At 43.9% G+C, this 13,474-nt stretch overlaps 1 non-coding gene across 1 annotated transcript; it reads right to left on the bottom strand.

Moving 5' to 3' along the window:
- Positions 1-3,499: 3,499 nt before the first annotated feature.
- On the bottom strand, positions 3,500-3,601 carry LOC117797317. The gene has a single exon (XR_004622249.1). It is a non-coding gene; the product is annotated as a U6 spliceosomal RNA (small nuclear RNA).
- Between the last annotated feature and the right edge of the window lie 9,873 nt (positions 3,602-13,474).

Below are 13,474 nucleotides of genomic sequence, written 5' to 3'. Positions count from 1 at the left end.
CTGCCCCCCAAGAGATCTTGGGTGTAAAATGGGTAAACAAGATCACAGCACCTTATGGCACTGGATATGGCATAGATAATCCCCTAACATCACTGAAGGGGAAATCCAGAGTCTCAAAGTTGAAGGACGTGGATCAAAGGGAGGCTGCAGAGAAGCTTTCTGGAGAAACACAACTCATCATGTTGTTAGCACAAGGGAGGAGCCAGCTCAGAAGATAAGACAAACACCAAGCAGGCAGAGGAAACAATGCATATTAGGTGACCAAGGGGCAAAACTGCATGATGCATGGGGGAAATATAGAAATGAGAGAATACAGGATGTCCTCTGGGGAGGGACTTGAGATAAGGTAAGCATCCAATCATGGACGGCCCTGGGGCCTGGAAGCTATTGAAGAAATTAAAGCATAACATTGGCATTGGCTAATTCTCACTCTAGCAGCATTGTGCTGGCAGCAGGGGGCAGAATGGAGCGCAGAGACCCACCTGAGTCTGGGAACTATTGCAGCGATCCCAGGTGGGCCCATGAGGCCAGAGCTAAGGCTGCGATTCCACAGAGGAGGAGGCAGATTTGAGAAAAGGTGATGAGATGGGATGAGCAGCACCTGGCAGTTAATTTCAAAAAGTGAAGCAGGATGTGACAGAGGCGTAGGGTGCCTCTCACGCTTCTGGCCTGGGCAACCACACGGTATAATCCCCTGAAATAGAGACATCCCAAGAGATAGGTGGGGAAACGTTTTTGTGCAGTTCACTTTGGGGCAGGCTGAGTTTAAGTCGGACGTGTGATTTCGTGATGGTGCGCTGGGCACTGTGCTGTCTCTATAAAGAGGGGGTAAGCCAGACATCATAGACTAGGGAGGCAGCAGTCTGTAAGTAGTTACTGAAGCCATGCATGTGGCTACCATGCAAACCATCATTTTCCTACATGTGAAAGAGAATGAAAATACATTAACTCACCAATTTGATCTATCCCTTTCCGGGGGCCAACTGATCCACATCTGTCCATGGTGCCTTTTTCTCAGAATGAAAGAACCTAAAAAACTCACAATCAGCGCCTTGCTTGGGAAGCATGGAAGCAGACCACAGGGAAATGGAGACTCATGAGAAAGATTTCATCCAACTATAGAGGTCTGATGAGTCATCCCTGCTCCACAATGGAGAACACCTCTAGGATAATTCAAACGCTCATTTCGGATCCAGGATTTTTTCTCTCCTGTACCTGTGCTGAACAAACTTGGCCATATACACACATATGCTTTTTGTCTCGTAGGATAACTATATTCATTCTTTTTAAGCAAAGGTCTTTTGGGGGGTTTTCAATCTGGTCACATACATTGATAAGGTTACAGTTTTAGGCCAGCAATTATTGACATCTATTCCAGGCACCAAACCCGGGTTAACATTTTTCGAGCTCAAGTGCTTGGAAACTACCCATCACACATTCCCAGATTATTCCTTAAACGTTGGGAACCAATCTGATTCACTTCATGTTTGGCTTTCCTAATCTCACTCTAAAGGGAAAACTTAATGTCAAGATTACAAGCTACCTTGCTGTCACTCTGTGGTGTAATAAAAAATATATTGGGTACCTGACCCTGGTTCTTGACACAGAGCTCCTAAACTCTTGGAATTTCCTGAGTGATAAACGAATGTCTTTTGTCATTTACAATGAGTCCCTTTTCATTATACCTGAGTTCATACTAATGCAGTGACTCAGGGTCAGGGCCCATGGAGAGTTTCAGGATGGGGACTGGTCACCAGAAAGCCCAAACACAGTGATTAGAGCATGGGAACTTTCAGCTCCAGCCCCAGCCTGCCCCAATCTCTGGAGAGCCATGGGAAGCTGGAGATTGGGTTACAACAACTCTTAAACAAAGATTCAGAGAGCTTTAGAGTCAGTGAGGACATTAATGTGCTGGGAGGTAAGCATGCCCAGAGACAGGTTGGAAGCTCAGCACCCCTCTGCCCCCCCACACTTTGCCCTTCCATTTAGCTGTTCTCCAGTTGTAACCTTCATAATAAACTAGCAAACACTAAGTATGTTCCTGAGTTCTATGAGTCATTATAGCAAATTAGCAAACCTGGGGGGCAGTCATGAGAACCCCCAAATTTGTAGTCCGCCAGACAGAAGGGTGGGTAGTCTGGGCACCCCATGTGGAGCTGATGTCTGAGGTGGGGCAGACTTGTGGCACTGTGCTCTTGACCTGTGAGGTCTGTGCTAATTCTGGATAGTGTCGAAATTGGATCGAACTGTTGAACACCCAGCTGGTGCCAGAGAACTGGAGAATTGTCATGGGAAAACCCCGCACATTTGGCATCAGGAGTGATGTCAGCAAACCCACCATGCACACCCATATGTGTGACAGAAGAAAAGCCACAAAATCTTTACTGAGCTCAACAAATACCTCATTGTAAAAAGCAAACCTTTATCACCAGCTGTCCGTCATTAAGGAATCATCAGCAACTATTGGTTATGTCTTTAGAAGATGCACTCAGTTGGAGCGAAGAATGGCTGGTCACATCCCCATAGATACAGTGATAGAAACCACCACTAGACACATGGAGCCTTTTCCTTGCTCTATGGTGACACAACAGGGGCTGTCCCAGTGCCTCAGGGAGCCCTTATGCTGCTCTGAACTCACTTCTGAACTGGTTTCTTACCTCTTGGCCCAGTTACATTAGATTCAGATGCTGTGCTTGAAATACCAGTTTGGCCTTGGATCCCAGCTTTGCCTAAGGTCACTGACTTCTGGCTTTCTCTTGGCTGCAAACCCTGCAGCCCCATGATCATTCCAGACTCACCTCCATACAAGACTAAGCTCCGTGAATCCCCAAGAAGCTGGGCATCTGCTTGTCTGGTAGAGGAATATGGACAGAGTTTATTTTATAAGCTACTGACAAATAAAACACTCTCACTCATGATGACAAAGAAGGGGGAAAAAAACTTTGTGCCATGGGAGACATTATTAAAGATCTTGAGATGTTGAGCCTTCAGGAAAAAGAAAATTAGAGGGAAACTGGATAGTAGTTTTCAAATATTTGGACAATGGAGAGGGAGAACTTGCATCTATGATGAATTGTTGGACAATTCAAAGATTTCTATTTAATATCACATGACCAGAAATTCTTCCTTGTGGGTTACAGCACCCTCCCCCACACCATCGTTGGAAGTATGCACATGTGAGGAAGTTCTGTATGGTTAGGGATGCCATAGAAGGGGTTACAGACTATCTCCAAGGGGCTCGCCCACTCTGGTTCTTATGTGGACCCAGAACTCGAGGGTTACAATTCCAGTCACAGAGTACTTATTTTTAAAAGTCACATTTTTTCCGGACACAGGCTGAGAGGGAATTTTTTATTACTTTTATGTACAGAAAACTCAACAGCGCCCACTTTGCTCAGTTTGGTGGCCGATTCTTTAGCGTTTGCTTTTTCCAACTTGGTAATGCAAGCCACCGACTTTGGACCCAGGACACTGCCTCCCCAGTGGCAGTGGATCTCATAAAAATATGGAATGCTTCACAAATTTGCATATCATCCTTGCACAGGGGCCACACTAATCTCTGTATTGTTCCAATTTTAGTATATGCGCTGCCGAAGCAAGCCCAAAAGTCACACTTTTAAAAGTTCAAATAAATATAATCAGTTTGAAAGTCAAGTATCCAGCTGGAGTAAATAAATTTGAACACTGTAGGAACATGTAAAATGCAAAGAAATGATGAGTATGAGAATTCTTGTAATTAAGCAGATTAAGTGCCCTAATGAAACTCAATGTGAATGTGAAGAATAGTAATCAGTAGAATGTGGAGTTGTAAAAAGCAGTGAGACGAGATGACCCATGCTAGTTCTCCCAGAAAGAGATAATCAGTCACGGAGAGGAAATGGAGTCCAGACTACCCTGACCACACTGCTCTCTGTGGCAGAGTCTCCTTCAGGCTGGGTGGGCAGGCTGCCCCTTCCTTCTACATTGTGGGCAGGAAGTGGTGGGAGATTTATAAGGCCCAACCAAAAAGAACCTCCCTTTCTTACTTATTAACGCCTAAAATAATTCCACCAGGGTCACCCTTGGAGGAAGAGTAAGGAGAGGGGGAGGAGGAAGAACCAAGCCCAGAAATGCCAAGACAACTTCACTGTTTTAACATGTTCAGACTTCTGCTCACTTTGATGACAATGACATGTCAGGAGGTCAGAGGTGGGCTTATCCACTGAGCTATGCCCTAAATGGACAGACGCTGGGGATGGTCTGTTTCTGAACAATTGTGGGCAAATACAGACCATAGTAAAAACAAAACTGCCACCAAAATACTGTTCCTTCCTTTGTTGTGTGTTACATCTCCTATGCCTGAAAACCTTTCCCATGATACGGACTTGCCATTCCTGGGTGGTCACTCTCCCATCTGCAGAGGCCCTCCTCCTCCGTCCTGGCTGTCCTCTCCTTTGTTAGCTTGTGCCCTTGAAACTAGAATGGCTCAAGAGGGAATAACTTAATTCCAGCGCCCTCTGCTGGCCCAGCAGGAGGGCAAGACACCTTAAACTAGGTAGTAGTTGCCAAATTTCTCACTACCAGGAAGCCGTTTTATTATTTTATTAAGCTCAGGGGCCACCCACACACACACACACACACACACACACACACACACATTTTGAAGCTGATCTTTCAGGAAATTCCACCTGTTTAGTAATTATTAATTTGTTTACCAATTTTCATGTATCTAAGTCATGGGAAACTGCCAATCAGAACCTGTAATCAACATGTAATCACTAAGCATACAACACAAAGGTTATTTATTTCTAATCACATATCAACATTGACCTTTACCTAGACTGTAAACCTTACTGTGGGTAAGTGTGCAATTTCCATGAGGCTTTTTAACATACTGCAAATAACTTAAGGACCTGGCTCCTACCTGGAGATCCAAGGGCCCCAGGCTTGGAACCACCAAGTTAGACTACGTCAGCATTTAAACAACAGGCATATTTCTGAGAAATTCTTACTTTAGTAGTGAGCACTTCTGGATAACGGCTGAGTGTTTCCTGCCACTGGAATATAATTCTTCCAACTCCTTCAATCTGTTAACTGGTCGTATAGTTATATGACCTTTCATAACCTGAAAGGTTAATAGAGCACCCAGAGTTGTACATATCCGAACTGAGCTTTTGGGTACCTGCTTAGTGTTAACAATGAGTAGCTGGACAGGAGTAGCAATGATGGAGATCCGTACATCTGGGAGATGGGAGGGGTATGTGACTAGGGACATCTGAAAACCACTTCTCAGTTGGCTTCGTGCCTCAATGCCCCAGCACTTTCAACCCCATCAAAGTATGCTTCCAAGAGTAGAAAGCTGGTATGTTCACAGGAGAAAAGAGAGGCAGAGAAACATGGTAGGCTCAGCACAGTGTGTGGGATGGGGTCTGAATGGAGTAAGGCAGGAGAGTAGGGAAGTCCAGAAATAGAATAGACAAGGGGTTCTCTGAGGGCAGGACTGACTGGGTTTTGTCCATTGTTTTAACACCCATAACTGACACAATGCCTGGCACACAAGGGGCTCTCAAATATTTGTTGAATTTTTGTAGGTGTTACCAATTGTAGAAATGCTTTTAGCTAGAGGAGGGAGTTAAGATGGCAGAGGAGTAGGGGACCCCTTTTTCAGCCGGTCCCCTGAGCTGAGCTGGATAGGTACCAGACCAGCCTGAACATCCACAGAATCAGCCTGAGACACAGGAAGATACATCTGGATCTCTACAAACGAACATCTCCACACTGAGTATTGAGGTACGAATCGGGGAGCCGTGAAACCACGCACAGATATCGGAAGATAAACAGAAGGGGGAGGGAGCCACCGCGTTGGGGTGCCCGGAAGCGGTAGCCACCTGCACAGGGGAGCGGGCGGACCACGGACGGCACCCGTGAGAGAGCAGACTGAGACCGTGAGCCAGGAGCACGCGCCACCAGACTTCTCAGGGAACTCCGGATCTCTGGTGTGCTCAATGGATCCAGACTGAGACCGGGAGCTCCGGGAGTGCGCAGGGGTGGCTGGCGGCTGGCGGAGTCAGAAACACAAAGGACAGAGACGCGCTGGCCCTGGAAGTGAGGGCTGGGACGCCGGGTGTGGGGCGCACATCCCGGGATGCTCGCAATCCCTCTGTTCTGAGACAGAGGCTGAGATTCGGCCACTGCTGTTCTGACTCTCAGAATCCGCAATCCCTCTGTTCTGAGACAGAGGCTGAGATTCGGCCACTGCTGTTCTGACTCTCAGAAGAGGCACAGCAAACCGCCAGGGGAAGCCGCCAGAGAACAAAAGCCTGGAAATACCGATCACAGGGTGCCCATCTCCATCCCTCCTCACAGGGGACACGGAGACTCAACCCAAACAGGGTTGCCTGAGTATCAGCACAGCAGGCCCCTCCCCCAGAAGGCAGGATGAAAAATCAAGAAGCCCACATCCCTAAGATCCCTACAAAACAAAGGCGCACGGCCTGGGTCCCAGTCAATGATTTGGGCTCTGGACAACCCCGCAACCTCTCTTCATCAGAATGACAAGAAGGAGAAGTCCCCCCCAGCAAAGAAAAGACAATAAGTCTGTGGTCTCTGCCAAAGAACTAATGGGATATGGATATAACCAAATTATCAGAAATGGAATTCAGAGTAACAATGGTCAAGATGATGTGTAGACTTGAAAAAAGTATTAACGAAAATATTAATGAGAATATAGAATCTCTAAGGGCGGAAATGAGAGCGAATCTGGCAGAAATTTAAAATTCTATGAGCCAAATGCAGTCAAAACTAGAGGCTCTGACGGCCAGGGTCACCGAGGCAGAGGAACGCGTTAGCGAATTGGAGGATGGGTTAGTAGAAGAAAAAACGAAAATAGAAGCTGGTCTTAAAAAAATCCACGCCCACGAATGTAGATTACGGGAGATTACTGACTCTATGAAACGATCCAATGTCAGAATCATCGGCATCCCTGAAGGGGTGGAGAAAAACAGAGGTCTAGAAGAGATATTTGAACAAATTGTAGCTGAAAACTTCCCTAATCTAGCAAGGGAAACAAGCATTCGTGTCCAAGAGGCAGAGAGGACCCCATCCAAGATCAACCACGACAAACCTACACCACGTCACGTCATAGTGCAATTCGCAAATATTAGATCCAAGGATACAGTATTGAAAGCGGCCAGGGCAAAGAAATTTCTCACGTACCAAGGCAAAGGTATCAGGATTACGTCAGACCTGTCTACAGAGACCTGGAATGAGAGAAAGGCTTGGGGGGGCATTTTTAAAGCTCTTTCAGAGAAAAACATGCAGCCAAGGATCCTTTATCCAGCAAAGCTGTCATTCAGAATTGATGGAGAAATAAAGACGTTCCAAAATCGCCAATCATTAACCAATTTCGTAACCACGAAACCAGCCCTACAGGAGATATTAAGGGGGGCTCTATAAAGGTAAAAAGGCCCCAAGAGTGATACAGAGCAGCAAGTCACAACCGATACAAAGACTTTAAAGAGAAATGGCATCATTAAAATCATATCTGTCAATAATCTCTATCAATCTAAATGGCTTAAACTCTCCCATAAAACGCCACAGGGTTGCAGATTGGATAAAAAGACATGACCCATCCATTTGCTGTCTACAAGAGACTCATTTTGAACCCAAAGATGCATTCAGACTTAGAGTAAGGGGATGGAGTACCATCTTCCACGCAAATGGACCTCAAAAGAAAGCTGGAGTAGCAATTCTCATATCAGATAGACTGGATTTTAAACTAGAGGCCATAGAGAGAGATACAGAAGGGCACTATATTATTCTTAAAGGAAGTATTCAACAAGTGGATATGACAATTATTAATATATATGCCCCCAACAGGGGAGCAGCAAGATACACAAGCCAACTCTTAACCAAAATAAAGAGACATATAGATAAGAACACAGTAATAGTAGGGGACCTCAACACCCCACTATCAGAAATAGACAGAACACCCTGGCAAAAACTAAGCAAAGAATCAAAGGCTTTGAATGCCATACTCGACGAGTTGGACCTCATAGATATATATAGAACACTACACCCCAGAACCAAAGAATACTCATTCTATTCAAATGCCCATGGAACATTCTCAAGAATAGATCATGCTCTGGGACACAAAACAGGTCTCAGCCAATACCAAAAGATTGAAATTATCCCCTGCATATTCTCAGACCACAACGCTCTGAAATTGGAACTCAACCACAAGGAAAAACCTGGAAGAAACTCAAACACTTGGAGGCTAAGAACCATCCTGCTCAAGAATGACTCGATAAACCAGGAAATCAAAAAACAAATTAAACAATTTATGGAGACCAACGAGAATGAATACACAACGGTCCAAAACCTATGGGATACTGCAAAGGCAGTCCTAAGGGGGAAATACATAGCCATCCAAGCCTCACTCAAAAGAATAGAAAAATCTAAAATGCAGTTTCTATATTCTCACCTCAAGAAACTGGAACAGCAACAGAGGGACAGGCCTAACCCACTGACAAGGAAGGAGTTGACCAAGATTAGAGCAGAAATCAATGAATTAGAGACCAGAACCACAGTAGAGCAGATCAACAGGACTAGAAGCTGGTTCTTTGAGAGAATCCATAAAATTGATAGACCACTGGCAAAACTTGTCCAAAAACAAAGAGAAAGGACTGAGATTATTAAAATTATGACTGAAAAGGGAGAGGTCACGACCAGCACCATTGAAATTGCAAGGATTATTAGAAACTTTTATCAACAGCTATATGCCAAAAAACTAAACAATCTGGAAGAGATGGAGGCCTTCCTGGAAACCTATAAACTACCAAGACTGAAACAGGAAGAAATAGATTTCTTAAATAGGCCAATTAACTATGAAGAAATTGAGTCAGTGATAAACAACCTTCCAAATAATAAAACTCCAGGCCCAGACGGTTTTCCTGGGGAATTCTACCAAACATTCAAAGAAGAAATAATACCTATTCTCCTAAAGCTATTTCAAAAAATAGAAACAGAAGGAAAGCTACCAAACTCATTCTATGAGGCTAATATTACCTTGATCCCCAAACCAGGCAAAGACCCCCTCAAAAAGGAGAATTACAGACCGATTTCTCTAATGAATATGGATGCCAAAATCCTCAACAAGATCCTTGCTAATAGAATCCAACAGTACATTAAAAGGATTATCCATCATGACCAAGTGGGATTCATACCTGGGATGCAAGCATGGTTCAACACTCGCAAATCAATCAATGTGATACATCATATCAACAAGAAAAGACTCAAGAACCATATGATCCTCTCAATTGATGCAGAAAAAGCATTTGACAAAATACAGCATCCTTTCCTGATTAAAACCCTTCAGAGTGTAGGAATAGAGGGTACATTTCTCAATCTCATAAAAGCCATCTATGAAAAGCCTACTGCAAGCATTATTCTCAATGGGGAAAAGCTGGAAGCCTTTCCCTTAAGATCAGGAACACGACAAGGATGCCCACTCTCGCCACTATTATTCAACATAGTACTAGAAGTCCTTGCAACAGCAATCAGAAGACAAAAAGGGATCAAAGGTATCCAAATCGGCAAAGAAGAAGTCAAACTGTCTCTCTTTGCAGATGACATGATACTCTATATGGAAAACCCAAAGGAATCCACTCCCAAACTATTAGAAGTTATAGAACAATTCAGTAAGGTGGCAGGATACAAAATCAATGCCCAGAAATCAGTTGCATTTCTATACACGAATAACGAGACTGAAGAAAGAGAAATTAGGGAATCCATCCCATTTACAATAACACCAAAAACCATGCGTTACCTTGGAATTAACTTAACCAGAGACGTAAAGGACCTATATGCTAGAAACTATAGATCACTTTTGAAAGATATTGAGGAAGACATAAAAAGATGGAAAAATATTCCATGCTCATGGATTGGAAGAATTAACATAGTTAAAATGTCCATACTACCCAGAGCAATCTACACTTTCAATGCTATCCCGATCAAAATACCGAGGACATTTTTCAAAGAACTGGAACAAATAGTCCTTAAATTTGTATGGAACCAGAAAAGGCCCCGAATCTCCAAGGAACTGTTGAAAAGGAAAAACAAAGCTGGGGGCATCACAATGCCGGATTTCGAGCTGTACTACAAAGCTGTGATCACAAAGACAGCATGGTACTGGCACAAAAACAGACACATCGACCAATGGAACAGAATAGAGAACCCAGAAATGGACCCTCGGCTCTTTGGGCAACTAATCTTTGATAAAGCAGGAAAAAACATCCGGTGGAAAAAAGACAGTCTCTTCAATAAATGGTGCTGGGAAAATTGGACAGCTACATGCAAAAGAATGAAACTTGACCACTCTCTCACACCATACACAAAAATAAACTCCAAATGGATGAAAGACCTCAATGTGAGACAGGAATCCATCAAAATTCTAGAGGAGAACATAGGCAACAACTTCTATGACATCGGCCAGAGCAACCTTTTTCACGACACATCTCCAAAGGCAAGAGAAATAAAAGATAAAATGAACTTATGGGACTTTATCAGGATAAAGAGCTTCTGCACAGCCAAGGAAACAGTCAAAAAAACTAAGAGACAGCCCACGGAATGGGAGAATATATTTGCAAAGGACACCACAGATAAAGGACTGGTATCCAAGATCTACAAAGAACTTCTCAAACTCAATACACGAGAAACAAATAAACAAATCATAAAATGGGCAGAAGATATGAACAGACACTTTTCCAATGAAGACATACAAATGGCTAACAGACACATGAAAAAATGTTCAAAATCATTAGCCATCAGGGAAATTCAAATCAAAACCACACTGAGATACCACCTTACGCCAGTTAGAATGGCAAAGATAGACAAGGCAAGAAACAACAATTGTTGGAGAGGATGTGGAGAAAGGGGATCCCTCCTACATTGTTGGTGGGAATGCAAGTTGGTACAGCCACTCTGGAAAACAGTGTGGAGGTCCCTTAAAAAGTTAAAAATTGAACTACCCTATGACCCAGCCATTGCACTACTGGGTGTTTACCCCAAAGATACAGACGTAGTAAAGAGAAGGGCCATATGCACCCCAATGTTCATAGCTGCATTGTCCACAATAGCCAAATCATGGAAGGAGCCGAGATGCCCTTCAACAGATGACTGGATTAAGAAGCTGTGGTCCATATATACAATGGAATATTACTCAGCTATCAGAAAGAACGAATTCTCAACATTTGCTGCAACATGGACGGCACTGGAGGAGATAATGCTAAGTGAAATAAGTCAAGCAGAGAAAGACAATTATCATATGATTCCTCTCATCTATGGAACATAAGAACTAGGAAGATCGGTAGGGGAAGAAAGGGATAAAGAAAGGGGAGGGGTAATCAGAAGGGGGAATGAAGCATGAGAGACTATGGACTCTGAGAAACAAACTGAAGGCCTCAGAGGGGAGGGGGGTGGGGGAATGGGATAGACCGGTGATGGGTAGTAAGGAGGGCACGTATTGCATGGTGCACTGGGTGTTATACGCAACTAATGAATCATCGATTTACATCGGAATCCGGGGATGTACTGTATGGTGACTAACATAATATAATAAAAAATCATTAAAAAAAAAAAAAGCTAGATGCCAGAGGTGTTCAGAGGGGAGAAAGGACAGGGAGCGGGGAGATTATCCCTAGACCTATGATTTGAAACCTCAGGGGACTTGACGGGAAAGAAGAAGACAAAATAATCCTAGATGGGACAGGCCCCATCAGTCATCAGCTCATCATCAGAGTGACTGGAAGCCTGCTTCCCCAGGATGAGAAAGAAGGCAGAATAGTAATACAAAAGGTAGAGAAGAAGCAGAAAAGGAAAAAGATCAGAATGGATGCTCACCCTGAATGCCACGGCGCTGCTACTGATTTTACCTTCATAAAAATGACATCCTAGTGTCCCAAAGCCCCGACTCTGATAGGTCAGATGAAACCGAAAACGCAGCAAAATGTACTCTAGATTTGTATATTTGTGCTTATCACAAAATTTCCTGAACTTGCTTGGGGCTTTGTAAGTCCATAAGGTTATTAATCCAGACAACTCCTCTTTATTAATTTCGGGATAAGAACTTTCACCCCTGCTGATATTCACTGGAATAAATTTAAAACCTTTTTGTTGAGTTTCTCCAGAAGATTTTTGTAGAAAGTTTTATTTGCAAGTAACTAAGCCAAAGTAGAAATGCAAGATGTTATGAATAGGAGGATCCAACTTTCCACATAAATGTGTTTGTCCCTCTTTCAGCTGGATTTGGGGCTTCCCTCTGGAAGTCTCAGGAAGCTCATTTGAGTGACTCAGAACTAACCCAGTCTGCAAGACTTGGCTAGCAAAAGGCACAGCACTGCAAGGAGGAATGCAATGTTCTATTTACAAAAGGAATTTGATTGCTAATTATGAATCCCTGTAAGCTCTATGCATTTCATATTTATCTCTTTGCAATTCAGAAATGAATCCTCTAGCAGTTCTGGTCTCTTGTCAGCTAAGGTTCTCTCTGACACTTTGCGATGACAGACAGCTCCTACCTGAGTGACCCCTACATAACTACCTTTTCTCAAATTGATTTTCAGCTCCAGGATGATTTGCTCTGCAGCGGATGTCGTCACAGAACAGATAGGGACTGCCTATCCTCACAGGGAGCAGTCAGGTTTACACTTGCATTCATTTCCTTGGGGCTATTTTGTGAATTAAACTTGGCACAGCCCGGTCTGTTTGCTTTTGATCTGACGTGCTGGACAAGGAGTTCAGTTCATTTACTGCCTCTCCAGCAACCATGTCCCAGAATATTATCCAGTAGGAGGTCTAAGGAAGCTGCGACTATCAGTGGCCAACAGGCACGCTTGAAAATTCATGAACAATTTGTAAAAAGGCAGGCGTTCTTTCCCCTGTGCTTTAACTGCCCCACCATTGAGATGCTGGCTGAGCCCACACGAAGAGGGGGAAATCAATCCAGGCCAAAAATTCAGTAGTGGCTGCAAGGCACCATAAGGATCTAGAAGTTTCTGATTTGCCTCCAAATAATACCCAAGGGCACAAAGAACTGGCATTGCAAAAACTTAGCTGGTCTAGGGGCGCCTGGGTGGTGCAGTCGTTAAGCGTCTGCCTTCGGCTCAGGGCGTGATCCCGGCATTATGGGATCGAGCTCCACATCAGGCTCCTCCGCTATGAGCCTGCTTCTCCCTCTCCCACTCCCCCTGCTTGTGTTCCCTCTCTCGCTGGCTGTCTCTATCTCTGTCGAATAAATAAATAAAATCTTAAAAAAAAAAAACTTAGCTGGTCTAGCTGATACACAAATTCAATTCTTTTGCATGGTCCTAATTATGAACATTCACCTTATGAACTCTCATATGCATGAATGGGCATTTGCAAGACACCTACTACCCAGCGTCCCGGAAACTTCTAGAATTGTCCCCCAAATCAAGAAGTGACACAGCTCTAGGTAAAC

Source organism: Ailuropoda melanoleuca, chromosome 20 (assembly GCF_002007445.2).
Source record: "Ailuropoda melanoleuca isolate Jingjing chromosome 20, ASM200744v2, whole genome shotgun sequence".
In the NCBI taxonomy this organism is placed as follows: Eukaryota; Metazoa; Chordata; class Mammalia; order Carnivora; family Ursidae; genus Ailuropoda; species Ailuropoda melanoleuca.
This window is presented reverse-complemented; position numbering and strand designations above follow the sequence as displayed.